This window comes from Diadema setosum, chromosome 1, assembly GCF_964275005.1.
Source record: "Diadema setosum chromosome 1, eeDiaSeto1, whole genome shotgun sequence".
NCBI lineage: Eukaryota > Metazoa > Echinodermata > Echinoidea > Diadematoida > Diadematidae > Diadema > Diadema setosum.
Window position 1 is genome coordinate 28,471,843 of NC_092685.1, and position 15,557 is coordinate 28,487,399.

Below are 15,557 nucleotides of genomic sequence, written 5' to 3' on the forward strand. Positions count from 1 at the left end.
TAAAACATCCCACAAAACTGACTGCACTGAGTATTGGACAACTGACTCAGGTATCAAAGATGATAAAACTTCCCTGCGCAGATACCACCATCAAATGATATGAGTGCAGAGGATTACGTAATTCCCCATTTATACTCGCAAATATTGTAAGGTCAAATTATTCCCCACTTACTGATGATTACTTTCAGGTGATTTCATAATTCCCCATTTACTGATGATTACTTTGGAGGTGATCACATAATTTCCCACTTACTGACGATTGTGTGGAGCAGCCCAAAGACAGCCTGCTCTCGTATGTGTCAATCAGCGAACAACGCACAATACGAGCTAAGACAAATGTGATTGATACCCCCGGTGACTATTTTTGTTGCCACTTTGGTGAGCGAAAGCGCATGTACTCTGCCGGCATGTGCCCAGCTGAAACATCAAAATGGCAATTCAAGAAGAAAGCCTGTCATGTGGTGTAGCCACTTCTCATTATAAAGAAAGCCTGAAAGTGATTAAATTCACATTAAAGTGACAAGTCAGAAATTTCCTCCTATTGGTTGACATCACAACGTACACTAAGTCTTTCTGTTCATGGCACTAAGAGCAAGTCAAGGTAAGGTTTTATTATTGTTTTTAGTAGATAATGCAATTTGCAAATACTTTGATTTAAAAAAAAATGTCCAAAGACTTCAACAAGAGTGCAGTTTTGAGACTGCTATTTGAATTGATGAAAGGCAAACCATAAATATTATTTAATATTGTGGGAATCAGTCTCATGTTTTAATATTTTCATGTATTTTTTTCTAATTCTCAAAAGTTTTCATCAGATAAGAGTTGTATCCATTTCAAGTGATCCAAACTGAATTCACTAATCTTATCAGATGACAAGTGACATAACAGCATTTGCTAAAGCATTTGTGTGAGCTACTCCAGAATTTTACTAGCTGGAAGTTAAAAAAAATTGAATGTTCAATTCTAGTTCATTTTTCATATTTCACAACAACACCTACTTACATCAATGGACAAAATCATGAAAATGCAATTCAAAACATAGACACTAGCTGCAAAAGCGAATGCAAGGGCATACAAGCAAATAGATAACACAAGGCTACTTTATGATAAAAGAAAGAACCAAAGCTTACTGTAGGGCCATAACAAACAGGAGTTTGAAATGTGTCAGAACCAATCAAAAGTATTGCTTGTACTAGTACTAGCACTGGTATGTTCCTTTACTTGAATGCATTCTCTGAACATATTGCATATAATAGACACAACATTCTTGAGATAAAAAATCATTATCCACAAAGATAAAAATGTTCAGTTTTTGCTGATAATAGTTATTGATAGATTCATGATTTCTTCTTTCAGGTGCCTTCAAAGACCAAAGTTTTGCTCATCACTACACTCTAACAAAGACCTTTGTGTGTTTTTGGACTATACTGAATTACTCCAGCAATGAAAATCTTATATTTTTTTTTCTTTTAAATAAAGGTTTATTTTTATTATCTTATATACACATCTTTATCAATTGCTATCTTGTAGGCTGGTGCTACTTAGTTTAATAATAGCTCGTCTCCATATTGTTGGCAATTAATTAAAAACCCTGTGTTTGAGTGCCACGATTTCTGTTTCAAGGTGACTGTTCACATGTTATCTGCCAACTCTAATACACATTGCCGCTATCACTGGCACCTCATACACTTTAAAACAGAATGCTATCCCAGCACTTGTATAAACATCATTCGCTCTCAAGATTATGGTTGCCTCTCTTCACTATTCAGGCCTGTCTCGTAAAGTGAACGTGTTGCCATGGATACCATTCGACAATCACATCTGTCCAATCACACTGTTGGTTTAGTTCTGAATACCAGGCCTGTGTAAGAGAGGCAACAGGTGGCCAGGGTACAGCTCAGAATTACACACACAGACACTGATTAGTGCATTGTTAGTCATGGTAACGCAACTATTCCTTCGATGGCATACACCCACACACTAATAAGATAGGACGGGTTCTAATCAAATGAAGCAAAAGCCGTCAGTAGCGATTGCAGTTTTATTTGTTCACCAAAATGTTCCTCAAAGAAGTAAATGCATGTATTTGATTTTGAAGATATGTTGTACAAGAAGATGAAATTTAAATTTAAAAAAAAAAAAATCACCCCAAATACCCATTTATTACTATGTGGCCTCCTCATATCCACACAGTCTGTATCAAAGCCAGTGGTAGCATACATAAGTAATGATTTGTAATTAATGCTTTCATTAGTAATACAGAAGTGGGGGGGGGGAGGATTACCACATTTTTAAAACGTCATTTAATATCCAACTTTATCATACTAGCTACAGCGTTTTAGTGGGTCACATAGGGGAAAAAACAACAACAATAGAAGTGTGCATCAAATTAAGATGGTGGTTGCTTTAAACTAATGTCTCAAATCATGATCATGCCCAACCTGCATTGACTGACAAATTTATATCAATCTATACAATATGAACAGAGAGAGTCATCAGGCTTGCCTAATTCCATTGCAGCAATTACATCACATGGCCTTGAAGATTGTGTGTGTGTATCTGATGTGGAGATGATGCACATATTACCATTTCTATTTTTTCTTCCATTGTTTTGAATCTATGACACACCTGATTCAATGAGCTATAACTGTAAGTGATTGTGTGTGTTTGTACACGTAAGCATAGTGGTTTGCTGTAAATTGGGTGCACATTTTACTTTACATATCATGTCTGTATTAATGAATGTAACTGACTACATCTGTTCGTGCGTGCGTGCGTGTGTGTGTGTGTGTGTGTGTGTGTATATGATCTTTGTGTGTGTATACATATATGTGAGTCAGCTTTATGTGCAAGTGTGTGAGCATGCGTATGTGTATGTGTGTTTGCCTTGTATTTATCTGTAAATGGGAAAGGAACACACTGCATCTTTGCAGAGCAAAAATTGATGCACCCCTTTGATAAGTATTCCACTGTTATTGATGGTGATGTGAAGTTCACAGTCATTTCGCAGAAAACCTCTCCATTGGCCGAGGTGTCGCATGTCACAAGATGAGTGTGAATCAAAATATCGGCCAGGATGCCCGAGCGCCAAAACATCTGTGGGTGGCCAACCAGCCAGCCAGCCACGGCATACGGCGAATGGTGTTTACATCGCCCCAAAGACGGACGGTGTGGTGGCCGTCATGTGACACCTAGCAGACAAGCTAAGTGGATGAATACAACATACAGGTGGCCTTCTACACCGAATGTGGGTAGATCCATTTCCAAGACAAACATGGGAGATGGGCAGGAGAGAACGACTACTGTATGCAGTTTTGGTATCAGTGCAGTCGCACATCTTGTTCCTCTACTTCGTCTTCTTCTTCTAGAAATTGACATTTTGTTCAAATTGGTTGGCAGAAGTTACACATCAAACATTTTAAAGGCATAATTTACCATTTGCAGATGAAACAAAAACCCAGCATTAGTGCTTCAAAATAGTTCTAAACTGTGAGTTAGGGATAGAAACAACCATTGTAAAAATTTGAATCAGTGTAATCGATATTACGTACAAAATGTGAACAATAGTTACAATGGAAATGTTTCCAGACTAAACCATCTGCAGTTATGGTTTAATGAGAAAAACAGTGATATCTCCTTATATTTTAGACTTTATTGCAAAAATTTTATATGGTAGGATGTTTTGCGATACAACTGACCTACACATATGCATCAAAAGTGATATCTAACCATTTTTAAATCACTGCTCCCAAAGGTAAACAGGACCTTTAAGTTCATTATAGGAACTTTGTCATCAAAGATGAATGAAAGCAAGCTCTATAGCTCTTCCAGAATGACTGACCCTTTCACTCAATACTCAACAGAAATTTGAATGTCATTTTTAAGTCAATGATGAGTGTGGAGAATATCATTAAGAGTGCAACTGATTGACAAATTGCCCTACATCGACGTAAATAAGCACTGAATTGATCAGTGTTTTAGTAGTAGGGTAATTTGTCAATCAGTTGCAATGAAAACATCTCGACAGAAGAATTTCATGAATGTGAATTATCAAGATTGGTAATCTAATGGAAACTTGTCAGCTAATTCAAAGAATTCTTATGTAAAGGGTAGGACTTTCAAACGATCATCTTTTCATCATTCCAGGAAAGGAAACAGAAGAAACAATCCATCTTTCATAAAACTGGTACCCATCTTGTTATTGACCTTTTACTGCTCAGATTCAATGAGATATTTAATGACAATGCAGAATCTTTAAAGAAAATCTATAGACATAAGGGAGAGAGGCCTGAAATCTACTCCTAAAACTGGTGAGCTAGTTCCACTAAATGAAGATGAATTATGAGGACAAATCCTTAAATCAGAGATGCAAGCTAATTCCCTGGCCCATAATGCAGTCAGACTGAAGTAGATAGAAGGGATTCAGTGATAAGATCACACAAGGAGATATGCTGAAAAACACAAGGGAGAAGGGTGCTATTTCCGTACACTTTCAACTGCATCAATGCCACCCTGCCACTCATTTCACGTGGACAATCTGAAAAGTCACCTGGGATATTGTGTCAACGAACATAAAAGATTGAGAAATTGATGAACCATATTAATCTTTTTATTTCCTTACCACCTCCTCTCCCTCTCTCATTTTTCTTCTCTTCCTGGCTTTCTAGCCTTCCTAAATCATATCCCCTTTCCTAATATATGTTGTGCAAACACTGCCAAGAGAAAAATTGTGAAGAACATATCTTCACCCCTTCCCCCCCCCCCCCCCCCGGAAGATTTAGGGCGCATATATGGATCATGCGCTAATTTGCTTACTTGACCAATAGATCCCACTGAAGTTTGGAGATGGGGTGGGGGGGGGGGGGAGAAGTGGGACCGATAGAGATGGGGAGGAAAGGAAAGGGAAAGGAAGATGATGCCGAAGAAGAGGTGGTTGTTTGAGCAGCTAGGACAGACTGGAGCGGTAGCACATGGTGGAGTGTTTGCTGTGGCGTATTTGCTGACCTGTGGCGCCGACTGTTTCATTTTGCCAGCAGACAGGCGAGAGACCGCTAAGCACGACAATGACCCCCCCGGCCACCGATATGGCAAAGGGGGAAGAATGCAAGTAGAATGGACACGTCTACAATGCTCAGACGTAATGCTTCACCATATAATGCGGCACAGAAATAAAGTTCCAGCTGCAGTTTAATGGTGGCAATATGCAATGAGAAAGTTTAAAAATGAGCTGGCACATTTCGTGTTATGGTCTCGTACTACTGTACAAGTTGAAATCTTTGTGCAAGTGATTTTTTTTTTTTTTGTGCTCAGTTGGTAAGATAAATTTCACTTGTTTTTAATTTTGCCGACAATCAAGACAACTGAGTAAGCACACACAAAGTATGTTAAAAGGTAAATAGTCCACATTATGACAGCAAAGTCACTAATGCTACAGGACTAGCAAACAAGAAAATAGAACACTAAATGGATGGCATGAATTCGGTTTTCAATGTTTCGTTTGTCACGTGTTTGAAAGCGGCAGGTCAAGAACAGAGACTCCAACTCTCCCGCTTTCAACGGGAGATATCTCTCCCGCCGAAATCCCATTTTTGCAAAATCTCCCGCTTGAGATTTAATTTCTCCCGCCCTGGCTCTGTGTCTCCCGCTTGAAATGATTTCTTACTTTTTGTCTTCGTATGTTGAAAAATAAGCCTTAGATAGCACGAGAGAGCATCAAGAACCCTAATTATTAGAGCTTCCAGGGCCCAAGCGGGCCCTAGACCCCGGCCGCAAGGAACTTCGCGCTCGTGATATGCGCTTCGCGTTCATCAAGTTGGAGCCTCCCGTTCGCTAGGGGTTTCAGGCAAGAGAATCTCCAGATCAGAAGGTGCTTGGGGTTGGAGTCTCTGCAAGAAAGGGAACCTCGTTGTATCCAATCCAATTGCTTATGTTTTTCTTTATCATGATGCACCAAAAATGTCCTCATTATAAGCGGAATCTACTATAGGTTTGCACACAAAGGAAGGTGGGACCGACATGATCACCTTGTTGTAAGCAGTTTCTCGCTATAAACAAACTTGTTATAACGGGGTTTCACTGTACACGTGGAAGTAGAATATCAGTTAAGTCGATGCAATTTCCTCATTCCCATTAAGATTGACTTATGCCAAGATGACTGTACCTACTTTTTTGTAACTTGAAATAATATATTTCTTGGGTTCGATTCCAGCGTGTAGCTGAGCACTGTTGCGTGTAATCATACCATCCACTCTACCAAGAGCAAGCAGCACTCTGTCCCTCGGATAGGACATTAAATGGAGGTCCCGTGTGTGAGAGAGTCACAACCCATGCACGTAAAAGATCCCACTTCATTTATTCATCGCAAAGAGCAGGGTGCTGACCTGAAGTGGCCCACCTATATACATACCCACACAAGATCATCTTCGTGATAGGCTGCATATAATAGCCCTTCGAAGATTAAGGAAATAAGAAGGAAGGAAGGGTTGATGTAAAAAGTTTGTTTCTATCAGACATGACTCAGAATGGTAATGTTTATTGGACTAAATTATCTTTTTGTGTGAGTATTTATCAAAAAAATCTCTCCATTACATAAATATAAAATCATTTTGTCAAGCCTTCAAAAAAAAAAAAAACAATATTCATAAGCTAAACACCAGGTGCCATCATTTCTGTTCGCATTTTTATAAAATATATTTAAGTGCTAAATAAGAGCATTCTTCTCTGGCCTCCAAAACTAAAGATACTCACAAAATTATCGTAGAACAGAAACATGCTACTATTCACAATATTTACCGTTCAATCTATTTTGAGAAAAACAGGCATTCATACAATAGTCATAAATAAGCACAATGAAGAACATGGAGATATTGCCACTTCAAATCTCAGGTCAAAAAATTCATCAATACAAGCAGAAATATGTCAAATCTGATGATGTCTAAATCTAAAAGAAAAAAAAAAGGAAGGATTTTTTTCCGCAACATGCACTGCAAATAAGTAAAATATGCACCCCAATTTATGGCACAGTCGTGGAGAGAAGATTCAAACAAGAGGGGGAAATCCAATATATATTGCTGTTGTGGCTTTCATTCAAATTCATTTTCATGAGGAAGGTGAGGTGACCTGGTTGTCTCCCAAGACAAGACAATCCTCCTCTTTGTCTTCAGACACATCACACACCGTTTCCTTAAGCAACAAATTAATTCGGTCACATCAATTCTGCTTTCTTCCTACATCCATGCCCTTTGTATGTATTGTCCCAGATATAGATCCCCTAGGATTTTTTTCTTTTCTTTTCTTTTCAAAATGCAAGTAAAAATAACAATTTCTTCTTCATCTCCTTCTTTTTTTTTTCATCTTTGACAAAGACGAATAGCTAATGAAGTTGGGGGACATTGATGGATGAGAGGATTTTTTTTGTGAAACATCTGTACGCGAGACGTCTTTCTCTGAATGGTGAATTTCGGCACAGGGTCACGTACTGCCACGTACAATCAATACGGCAATAAACAGAATCAATCAATTCCTATTTGATAAACCTCATGTACCTCATACCCAGTGGACATATGTTATAGATTAACTTCATAAGTCATACATGTTTGTTTTTGAGCCCCTGTTGTACATGTACGCACATCCCTCCCTCTCCCCCCTCCCCCCCCCCCCCCTTTCCTTACTTCATCAATCTCATCTTTCTTTAAGTCTGGTCTTAATGGCTCCTCTGTCTCTTTGATCTATTGTCATCCTTGGAAGCGATATATTTTTCATGCTTCCTCCCTCCCCACGTTCTCATCCATGCTGCTACAATTGTGGCATTTTAAAGCCATTCTGCCCGTCTACATTTGTGGGCCAGCCGAATCTCGTCTTCTCGCCGCACGTGCACACGCACTGTCACGGCATTCACTGAAACCTCAGTCGAACCGTCTAGACCAGAGATGATTTACTGCTCCAGAGGAGCCGTAATATTTTCCCCCCGTTTTTCATCTCAAAATTATCACTTTTGTGCAACAAGACAAAAAGGGCAGAGGAAGTGGGGATTTGGGACATAGGGGAGATAGAGATTCAAAAAAAAAAAAAAAGAGAAAACGAACAGATGTTTGTGTAGCACATCATGCAGAGAGAGTGTATCTGTGTATGCTTGTGAATTCACATTAAACATCCCCCCCCCCCTTTAACCTACTTAACCTCTGCATGTAAATTTGTGTGTGCATATGCTATATCATCACTTAAATGTCAACACTGAAATGTGCATATCATCATGGAATTTACATTATAATTACTATAAAATGTGTATGTGTGTGGATGGGTGTGTGAGGAGTATGTGCATGAAATGTGTATATTAACCCCTTGGGTGCTACATAAACCTCCTGTCCATAGGTATGTGTGTGAAATTTGTGCACGTTTGACTTCTTGGTATAGGAAGGGTCAAGCTGCCTTTCATATTTTACCCCAGCCAACAGCAGTGTGTATACACTCATATGACTGCATGTGAGTTTGTGTGTGTTTTGTGTGTGTTGTGTGTGTGCATATGATAGTATAGAATGCAGCATGTATTTATATCAAATTTTCCTCTCCCTTAAATGTAAGGGCACCAAACAACCTCACATACTCATGCACATAACAGCATGCATGCTAACCCACTAGGGTGGCCAAAAAAAAAAGAAGAAAAAAAAGGTAAGATGAAAAATTGAGATGCTATCAAGTTGAATAAATGAGTTAAAAGCTTCTTGCCTCCATTTTTTCACCCCATTGGCAGCCTCTTTCTCTTTCAAGTGTATTAACTTGATTGCGAATTACTTCTTCTGCCCACTCATCCATGGCGTGATCGTGGAGAGAAGAGTGCACTTCGGTTCTTCCTCCCTTGTTGTTTTCTTCTTCTTCTATCCTTTCTATTTTTTTTTTTTTTTTTTTTTTTTTTTTGCTGCTGCTGCTCTGATAGGCCTAAACCCTCATCTATTGTGCTTACTGCATGACAAATGAGCCACTAACTTCCTTAATGGCATAATTCAGAGTTGTTTTATGGGGGTACAAACAAGATTTTTAAAGCAACAGCTATTTAAAAATTTATGTTCCTGCAAACAGCTTGTGAATGTTTATGTTCCTGCAAACAGCATGTGAATGTATAAAGAACATCTTCAGTCCAACTCACCTTCTTCAAACTCATCTAAAGCTCAATTTATTGTTATCTGGAAGCAGATAGAGTCAAGCCTGCCTCAGCAGCCAACTGTCTATAAAGGCCCCTCTTTTCATCTCCCTTTGGTGGCTGCTACAGGCAGGTTTGACTATTCACATCTAACCTCTTTTAGCATTTTAAAACAGTGATATTAGACTGTCTACAACGCACATTTTCCCAGAAGAAATCGCAAAGAATCATGAATTCCCCACCCCTCCCCTACCTAAACAAGCTAAAAGCTACAATAAAACAATTTTGTTGTATGCTTACTTGAAAGCTCACACCAATCACTTTGGAATTTAGATACTGATACATGAGGTATGTGTATGTTACACAGTTGAAATCAACCACATATGGTTCAATACTTGGATGCACCCATAAAGTCCCCAAATCCATATTTCCTGGATTTGATGCCATGTCATATTCTTTTATTGCAATATTGTCATTCCTGGCTAGGACGCTATACAGTAGAATATTTCTTTTTTTTTTATTAGAGCATTATTATGGTCATCGTTGCTAACTTTGGCTGCAGAAAGTTCAAAATCCTCAAACTTGCTACATTCAGAACTGATCCTTCAATTGGCAACATGTTTTTGAAGACGATTGTTTCCATGTCAAATAGGCAATATGTTCAATATTTTCATATGTTTTTATGGATTTAATAAATTTTACCATTTTAAATCCCATCTTCCTCCAATAAAGGATATCCAATAAAATGCGGAGTTGCTGATGCGATGATGGTAAAGTGATTTCTGCATGAACATTACCCCCAAGACTTAATAGTTTAAGTGAAAGTGAGTCGGCTTCTGCAAAAGACTGCTGAGATGATTCAGCAAATGATAGTGATTGCTTTTACAGGTGACATTTTCCACTTTCTGAGAATTGCAGAATCTCGCATTTTACTAGATCCCTTTTGTTTTTTTATAGACCTCTCTTCTGAAGCGTGGGCCACAATACATTATTCAGTGGGCAAGAATGATTGGCCTATGTACGAAGAAACAATTTATTTACCATGCTTTGATACACTTCTTCAAAGAATTTCTACACCAAAGAAATTAGACATTAGTGTACCTAAAGTGCCAACCCAAGAAGTTTCTTCTCTTTAACCCATTGAGGACAAGTCCCGAGTATACTCAGGCAGGTGTCTATGGGAAATGCATGTTGTAGCAAAATCAAACCGTCCTCAACGGGTTAAAGTGCTGCTGAATATTGGAATCAAGTAACAACTTCTTTAAAGATGTTACCTGAGCACTTGCAAAGAGGCTGCTGATAAAAGTTACTTGCTTAAATCCACAGATTCAATGAATCATTGTTTAACAAAAAGAAAAGGGAGAAATCCCACTGCCATTAGACTATGTGTCTGTCTGCCATTAGCACTGAAACAGAGGAAAATGTCGCGGTCGTGCTCAAAATGTTTCCTTTCCTTCTCCCACTGACTTTGAGCCATGTCAATGCACCCGGAGGGAGAAAAACGAGCTTCAATTTCCTGCGACTTGTCGAGAAATCAATATCACGGTGACCTCAAATCCATCCCCCGTTAAAATGAAATAAAGCCACAAGCAGTGGAATCAGATATGGAGTCAAATTTATGGAGAGGTTCAATAAACAGACTATGACACAGTAGGGATAAAAACAAAAGGTCTTCATCCTATAAGAAGGGCATGTGCATTGTAATAAAATGCATCATAGGTCTTCTATTTATGAAAGAAAAAAAAGTAAATAAAATTTGACAAAAATTTTCATTATTTCTCAGACGGAGCATAATCACAGAAATGTAGAGTATCTTTCCTCAAAGTACAGGTATAACACAGCCATGAAGACTTCTCGAAACCATTCACTAGTTCACTTGTCTTGCTTAATACGTCAAAAATTGCTCCAGGGGTCGTGCGTCTATCAATTCATTCAATGGAGATGGCTACAAATGTGCGAGTATCCCCAGATATAATCACATACACGTGTTATATCAACATTATCATTACCAGGCATGTAGGTATGTTGTACATAGTTCATCCACATCACAGCACTTATAAAAGACACATGTACAAAAACAAATGAAATATATCAAATCATTACAACTGAGGAAAAAGAAAAGTTATCAAATAACACTCCACATATCAACTGCTAGCTAGCCAAGCAGAAAGTACTCTGGTGGCAGCTGTATAAAGTTTGACTTGCATTTCTGTGGACCTAAATCGGGGCAAAGAATTTTTTAATCATCTCCCTGACAACTTGACTTACTGCCTTATGCCATAGAGTCAACAACAATCTTACAGACAACATTATTATACAATAATGAACAGTAGATGTACTTGTGATATACTTTTACCACATTATCATTCTTATTGATACTGCAAATCATCATCATCCATTTTATGACTCTGTCTAAATTCATTTTTTTCTTCTCTTTAAAGCCCTTTAATGTAGACAATATTTATCAGATACAGTATATGATTGATGATGTCTAATTACAAATTCTTGAGCCAGCAAAAAACAAGCAGTACGTGGTGATAAATCTATAGGCTAACATCACATGTTTACCACGTCAAAATAGGAGCTTGAATGCAATCAGTATTAAAACACAATTGAAATGCATCGGTTGCATCACCTACAGTGGATAGCAAACAACAGACATCTCTCATGGATACGTCACGTTTCTCAGCATCCTCCGGATTTCGCAGATGTTTGACATTTCTGAGGAGAAAGATGAACCGGTCCCCTCTCAAGCAAGGATAACGGGAGAAGATCTTACCAATTGATAACTGCACAGATAACAAAATTTCTTTCCCCCCCTTACGTGTATCCCTCTCCTTTTTCTTCTTCTTCTTCTTCTTCATCTTGTCCATGCAAAACAATCTGATAGTTTGGATCATCACAAAGGAGCGTGCTCGAGGCACCGTCAGTGATCACACGCCGCATCACGGCGCGCCGTCGGCAAATTGGTTCAATTACATCTAGCACTGGTTCGTTACGATGCGGCAGCAAAGAAAAAAAAATCAAATTTCCCGCAGTTTGGAATTCTCCTGCTTTTCTTTCTCTACCTTTTGTGGGTTTGTTTTTTTCTTCCAATCTTCCATTGGTAAGGAGACTGGGGGAGGGGGTAGAGGGTAAAAGGGGATGGGGTGTGTGTTTATTCTGTACCCCACCTTGATGTGTGCTTCACTCTATGGCAGACAGCTATCAAACTTTGCTCCAATTTCATCACAGTGTTGTGAGCCTCTAGGTCTTTCCCCAATACATATTTTGTTTCCACAACTTTTTATCACTGTGTAAGATCTGATATGAACTCCAGCTGACACACTGTGACTGAATAAGGGTGTTCCATAAAGATTTTTTTTTTTTGAGTAAATTCTGATTTCTGTTGAGGTTGTGTCTTAAAAAAGTCATGCCTCCCAGATCTAGTCATGAAAGCATGTGTAATCATGACCAAGAATCAAATTCTGCAGTCTGTTTTGAGGTCATTTGTTTTGAATACTGGCAATTTTCAAAATAAATAGTCATAGCTTTGTCATAAAATTTACATTACAGCAAAACATGCCATTTTTTCCACAACTTTGCTGTACTGTATTTCTAGCATTAAAGCTTCTATAAAGAGTAACATGGTTTTAAAATATAGAATGTTTTCCAGAAGCACTCATGCATTTTTTTTTTTCACAGAATAATGCTGTGGCGCACAAAGACTTAATCCATACTCCTGGAGAATCTGACAGGTCCTGTACAAAGCCTATAGCAAATTCAGAATCTAGTACCAAACTGGTTAAGGTGATATGGACGGAGATACCAGGTAAGACTTTTATTCCTGTGCAATTATCACTAGTTTAATATCAATATCTCATTTTAATACCTCCTAATTAAACTTTGGAGTCACAGAATGCCTTGAAATATGACAATTACAGGTTTTTTCTCAATTTCCGTGTGATTAACCTCTTCAAACTAAATAGATGTTTTCCTCAAAACTGTCTCTATCTCATGCCCACTTTGGGGTGCCATTTCGAAGATTTACAAAGCAGGACAAGCTTGGTTATCAGTGGAGAGCCTGGATTCTCGAGAACATATTCGGATGTCAAATCAGAAAACGGCTTGTTCTCGGGCTTTCTCTCAGATATTCTTTAAATCTTTTTCAAAGTCAATTTGATGGGCTTTAGTCAGTATACCCTAAGGGTTGTTGTTGTTCTTTGTTTTTTCAAAGCATTGATGATGATATTCTCATCATGAAACAAGTTCTTCTTCCTTTGCATATAACTATCTCTCTCGCTCCGTTTTCATGAAATTTGCAACATTCTGCTTTAACCCATCAAGACCCACAAACCATATTTTTCTGGTTTAATGCTGAATCTTCTCATGACTATTTCATAATTCACTGCAAGCTTTTTAAAAGATACAGCAAAAGCTTCCATTTCAGCTCTTTTTTTTTTTTCTTTTCTTTTTTTTTTTTTTGGTCATATACAGTTTCGGGGTTTTTTCAGTTGCAGAAATATAAAATCCTGTAGAATGCTTAATTCATAGCTGATCCTTGAAACTGACAACACATTTTACAAGATTAAAGTGAATCCTCTTTTTTTAAATGGGCAAATTTTTCCTTTTTTTTCTGACTTTGTACAGATGTGATGGATTTATGCCCCCTCCATCAAATCTTTCTCCAACATAAAGATAAAGCAGGGAAAATCGGAGGTGTCGATGTAGACTGAAAAGAAGATGAATTCTTCATCAATGTCCCCAGGGCTCGATGGTTTAATGGAATTATAATTCCTATCTCCACCACCTCCCCCCCCCCCCACTGACATTAACACTTACATGCAATGTGATCCCCTATCATATTCCCTATCTAACCTACACATCTTCTTGACAGCCCATTCTGAGAATGCCTGCAGAGCACATCAATATTTCTAAAAGTATCACCATTCCATCCGACTTGGCGGGGACCTTGTCAACTCTTGGACGACATTCAACTTTTTTTTTCCCCCGAAATGGCGTCGGCTGATGCATCTCGGGTGGCAGGCTATGGTTGCGGCTGAGTGCTGAGTGTGATCACGATGGAGTATCGCATGGCGGGTTCCTATCTCCCACAGATGTATACCGGCATCGCATTCTCCCCCTTCATATCCGGTCACTTTTTTTTTTAATCAGCAAAACATCCCATAAAGCCAAACAGACAACAACAACAACAACAACAACAACAACATACGTACAACAACAAAAACGATGCTAGACTCAAGGTCAGATTTTTCCCTCATGAGAAGGTAGCAGCAACAACGTTGAGACAATTTTCATTTGAAAAAAAAAAAGATGTAAGTCACTCAGGACAAAAAAAGATTGTTAGATATGAACCTAAAACCACTAAAATACACATAGGACTGTTTGGAGCTCCTCTAAAGATTAGGCGGTTCCTTGTGCATCTACAAAACGCACAACCACAAGCATAATTCATTCTCTCTCTTTGTGATTTCAGTGAATAATCCCCAGGGCAAACTGTTTCATTTTCCATTAGTATATTGTTTGCCTTGTCTCTCGCATTCTGAAAGTTTGACCAGATTCTGAGCAAATTACTAAAAAGTCTCCATGTACATGTATGCTGTTCTCTTTCATTTATTATCTCTGCTAGGGAGGTTATGCTTATGGGAGGATTTTACAATATTAATCTAAAAGTTAGACACAGACTTTAACAACATTTTCTGGATAGGTCTACTGCATGGGGAAAAAAAGGGGGAATGTGTGAGTAGTTTTTTGGTGGTAATCTAGGATCCAGGAGTTTTGTATATTATTAATTTACAAGTCTGTGGGATCAATGACCCTGCAGTCATTATATAGCAGAGGTTTGCACTCTAAAAGCAATTCTAGCTCCTATACATAATGTATATATCCTATACTTGAAAGGATACGTAAACACTTTAAAATGGTTGCCCATTTTAACCATTCCATGTTTTACTGTATTTCTTAACCTTTAAGGAATTGCAAACACGATACAAACATGTTTGCATGCATGTGTGTGTGTGTGTGTTGTGCGTGTGTGTGTGTGTGTGTGTGTTGTGCGTGTGTATGTGTGTGTTGTGCATTATTTCTTTGTTTTAATCTTCCAGATACCTGCATGCAATTAAACTTCATGATACAATTCCAAGTATATATCTGTCGTTATCCCATATTACAGCATATGGCATGCTACCCCAATGGTTTTCCCCTCTAATATCATCTTTGAAAGTTCTACTCTGCTCACAGAACATGCATCCGGGACAAGCAAATCAAAGATTGGAGCAGTTTGTTCTCTTTTCATAAAAATGTATATATGTACAATAAAATCCAAGCTTGGCCACTCAGACAGTGATGAAGGAGATGTTTCCCTTATTTTGAAGCCGTTTCTCTTGGTCTAGAAATCGTCATGAATAATTCTGCTTAACGA